The 5,000-nt window shown below is 29.0% G+C and overlaps 1 protein-coding gene across 3 annotated transcripts in view; it reads right to left on the bottom strand.

The window, feature by feature from the left end:
- The window catches only part of LOC124431431 (brain tumor protein-like), a 126,930-nt gene that overhangs the window by 89,980 nt on the left and 31,950 nt on the right, over positions 1–5,000 (bottom strand). The gene's annotated exons all lie outside the window — the stretch shown is intronic.

The raw sequence follows: 5,000 nt of genomic DNA, 5'->3' as shown, positions 1-5,000 counted from the left end.
AGTGAGTGAGTGAATGAGTGAGCAAGCAAGCGAAATAGAGAAAGGGAAATGAAAAACTTCATGGAAAGTTAAACTCGTGTTATAATCGTCTACCATTTTTTTTTCCTCTTTCTTTTTCTTCTTCTTTTTCTTTTTCACACTCAGCGATTAAGATTAAAGCAAATTTTAATCCTCGTTAGATGTACACACGTGTGTTATACGTATGTAAATGTCCTAAAGAAAATGTCATTGACTTAGAAATTCGTCCATTTTTTTTTTTTTTTTTTTTTTTTTTTTTTTTTTTTTTTTTTTTTTTTTTTTTTTTTTTTTTTTTTGAAGAGGTAACACTAATCTTTTGTTCATTCATTTATCTATTTATTATTATCATTATTATTATTATTATTATTATTATTATTATTATTACATAATTAATGCAGTACAATATAATATATTATAATAATTGTCAAGAATAATGTATAAATAAGATGATTTTTCTCTGTCGTCATTAGATATTTATTATAACATCATAACGTAATATTGTAAAATCGCATGGAAAAGGAGAAAGGAGGGGGAAAAAAAAACAACAAAGAGAGAAAAAAGAACAAACGAAAAAGAAAAAAAAAAAGAAAGAAAGAAAAGAAAAAATAAAACTCGTCGACCTTGTTGTTCTCCACACGTTAATTTCCCCAAATAGTATTATCTGCAATAATCTCCATCCATTCCCTTCCCCCGTACCCCAAACCCTTCCACGTCACCCCTCAACCCACCCTCTCTCTCTCTCTCTCTCTCTCCATCTCTTTCTTTCCCATTGAATATCCATATACAACAACGAAATTTTATTTACTATGCTATTCGTTTTATACGTGTTACATTGTTATCGCGGTCGTTTTATAAAACAAAATGAAAATAGTTGCGGATGAGTCCTGTGATTTCGATCGATGAGAAATTTGGACGAACGTAACAGGGTGAAGAGGACGGTGGGGTGGAGGGGACTGTTTCAACTGGTTTCATGTAGGAAAAAGGAGGAGGAGGAGGAAGGGGATGGAAAAAGAGGATAAAGAGACGATGGGTGATGTGGTGGTGTTACTCGTAAAGACCACAGAGAGTTGCAAACTTGGTGAAATGTGGTCAAATGTGTGCGTGTGTATGTCTCTCTCTCTCTCTCTCTCTGTGTGTGTGTGTGTGTTTGATAAATCCTGTGACAATGCAAAAACCACTGTCCTTCTCTTACTCTCTTTTACATATGTATATATATATATATATATACACGTATACACTCTTTCTCTCTTCTTCTCTGTCTATTTATCTTTGTTTTTCATTCGAAATCCAAATGATGAACGAACGATATAATATTTATCTATCTCGTAGATAAGTAATAATAAAAAGAAAAATGTCCTCGCTCTCCCTCCCCTCCCCCGCTCCCCCCCTTTCTCTCTCTCTCTTTTTCTCTCTATTTCTTTTTAGACCTTTGGCGGATTTATCGAATTTTAATTTTCCTTCGGTTAAACGCCACAAAAAAAATTAATTGTAAACACATTGGAATAGTGATAAATAGTGATTTAAATATGTCGACGAGGAGATGGACGAGAAACGTTTTACCAAGATTTCTTTTTCATTCTTTTTCGTCCTCTTTTCTTTTTTCTTTCTTTTTTTTTTTTTTTTTTTGCCTTCTTTCTCCATTCTTTTCCATTTCTTTTAAATAAAATTTTATCACACGTATTAAAGGGAAAAATTGATATGAAATTAAGTAATATCTTCGAAGGATTCGCGCTTCTCGTCGACAATTACAATTGATTCTATCTTATTAGGACATTTTTTTTTTTTTTTTTTTTTTTTTTACTATTTTCTCATTGTAAATCAAGTATCAAGTATAGCTTTCCTTTATATGGAAAAATTGAAATATTTCACGTTAAACTTGAATTGATACAAATACGAATAAATGTTGGACGTGGATGATTGATCGATCGTTGCAAGAAAAAAAAAAAAAAAGAAAAAGAAAAAAATAATTTAAAAGAAAATTTCTTAAAAAAAAAAAAAAAAAAAAAAAAAAAAAAAAAAAAAAAAAAAAAAAACAAATAAATAAATAAAAAAAATAAATAAAAAGAACAAAAAGGAAGAGAAATAAAACTCGATAGATATATCTAAAATGAAAAAAATAAAAAATATTATAAATATTGAAGGATAAAAATCTCTTTCACTGTTCTCCATTTGGAAACATATTGGACAGTATCAAAAGAACAGTTTGTCGGAGCTTATTGAATGGACCAAATATACATATGTATATATATAGATATATATATATATATATACACACACAAAGAGACATACCTCTCTATCGGTGTTATATTCGTCACCAGCTGACGAATTTCGCGGGTTATAGCACGTGTCAAGGCGCGTTTGGTTTAAACGTACCGGCTTTTGAATAATTAACCGCTGTCACCGGCACAGCCGGTAAACGTCGCCTATCCTCGAACGACGTCTAATTAACCTCTCGTTTCTGTTCAAGGGAATACGAAGCAAATAGAAGCAGATGGAGAGAGAGAGAGAGAGAGGGGGGGGGAGAGAGAGAGAATATATCCCTTTTCAAAAAAGGAAGAGAGGACGATTAAATCGAAAGTAATTTTCGACGGTCGTGTAAACATAACTAATTTTACGACCCAAAGATACCACCATAATGATCATAATGATGTCACGTGATATGGGACTACCGTAAGAAATTTTGTCCCCTTCTTACTCCCCATCATCCCTCTAATTTCCAAACCCCCTTCCCACTTAACCGTCACGTTTTATAAACCCTCGTCGATTACCTATGACAAAGTACTTTTGTAATTAATCAGACGGAAATCTTTTAATTCTTGACTAATCTACGAAGAACAAATTTTTTTTTTTTTCTGTTCTTTCATTTTTCTTTTCTTTTCATTTCTTTTCTTTCGTAAAGACTTGAAAAGAACGACGAAGTTCTTTTTTTTTTTACATCCCAAAGCTATTACTCCTTCTTCGAAATTCATTGGGCTGGTTAATCGTTTTTTATTTATTTTTTTCTTCCTTTTTCGCTTTGTTTCAACAAAGTCCTCATAAACCTGTCTGCTGTAATTTTACGATTTGAAAAAAGCTAAAAATGATCGAAAATATATATATATATATATTAAGTTACTAACTTTCGACGTTCAATTCGTATAAAAAAGAAAAATGAAAAACGAAAAAAAAAAAATAAAAAAAAAAATAATAATTACGCCAGTTAATCCTATAAACTCTAATTTTGTTCCGCTCCACTCCAATAGGATATAATATAGAGTGCAAATTTTATTTAAAAAAAAAAAAAGAATTATTATAAATGTGTTGTATCTTCGAATTAACTAATTAATTATATATGTTTATCTAATTATATTCGCAATTAATAACTAGTTGAAAATATTTTAAAATATGTAAAAAAAAAAGATAAAGAAAAGATAGGTGTTGTAACTAATTGAATTGTTTCTCTCTCTCTCTCTCTCTCTCTCTCTCTCTCTCTCTCTCTCTCTCTCTCTCTCTCTCTCTCTCTCTCTCTCTCTCTCTCTCTATTTCTCTTTCAAATTAATTAACCAACACGTAGAGACTAACACATATATAACGATATTAGACGGACAGAATGATCAAAGGTTACTACTAATACACGTCGATATTATACGATTCACAGCATTATGGTAGGCGATTATAATTTTGATATTGGATACGTTAAATGACATATTAAATTAGTACGATGACTTAACAGCCGATAACAAAATGATAATGGGCACGTTCAAAAGGAAAATTCTTTTCTTCTTTTTCTTTTTTTTTTTCTTCTCCTTTTTTTTTTCTTTTTTCTATTTTTGATATATATCTAATCCAATACGATAATTCCGTTTAAAAAAGGACGGATATATATACGGTATATGTACGTAAGTGAATGAAAGAGAGAGAGAGAGAGAGAAAGGAAAATTAATTGAGCGCAACAGTTTCGAGCTTTCGTAATGTCGAAAACGATATAATAAATTGTTAAACATAAATAATACATACGTACACGCAAAATACACATACACGGCAGCATATACTTTTTTTTTTTTCTTTATTTCCCTTCGCCCTGTTTTTTTTTTTTTTATTTTTTTTATTTTTTTTTTTTTATGTGAAAAAGAAGCGAGATGAAAATAAACAAATAAAATAAAATTATTATCGTTCAAGAGAAGATATCTAATAGAAAAAAATTCTAATTAGTTATTTTATAAAAGCATGATAAATATTTGAGAAACGATGACTCGTTTCGTTTATTTGTTCTTTCATAATCTTGATTTTAAATCCAAAATAAAAGTTCTTTATAACACGCGTTCCTTCTGTCTCTATGTACGTATATACGTATGTATTCATATATATATATATCGGAAAAGATTTTTATTTCCTATATATATATATAGATACATATATTACGAATTACGTTCGAATTGTGTCTTCAAATTAACAACATAATTGCCATTAATTTATATATATATATATATATATATATATATATATATATATATATGCTAAAATAATACTATACGTAAGTACATATAAATTTTGTCTACTTCGAGATTATATTTCTTATATATTCTTTTTTTGACGTTTACAAAGGAAAAAAGAAAATGAAAGAAAGAAAGAAAGAAATGGAAAATAAAATGTACATCTACACCCACACACGCACGCACGCGCCCTCACGTACGCAACCCACACAAAATCGTAAAATAATACTGTCTAAATTTTTGTCTATTTCTAGGTTATGTTTCTCAGCAGCTTTTCTTATCGTTTATAATATATTTTTATATAAATACACTTTTTAATATATAAATATATATATATATATAATTCTTTATATATAGATTTTATTTATTTATATACATACATATATATATATATATATAAAATCTTAAAATAGTACCATATAATTTTTTTTTTTTTCGTTTTTTATTTCGAGGTTATATTTCTCATGAACGATCCTTGACGTTTACCAACAACAAGGAAAAAAAAAGAAA

Source organism: Vespa crabro, chromosome 21 (genome assembly GCF_910589235.1).
Source record: "Vespa crabro chromosome 21, iyVesCrab1.2, whole genome shotgun sequence".
NCBI classification, from domain to species: Eukaryota; Metazoa; Arthropoda; class Insecta; order Hymenoptera; family Vespidae; genus Vespa; species Vespa crabro.
Note: the sequence above shows the minus strand (reverse complement) of the source record. Positions and strands in the feature narration are given on the sequence as shown.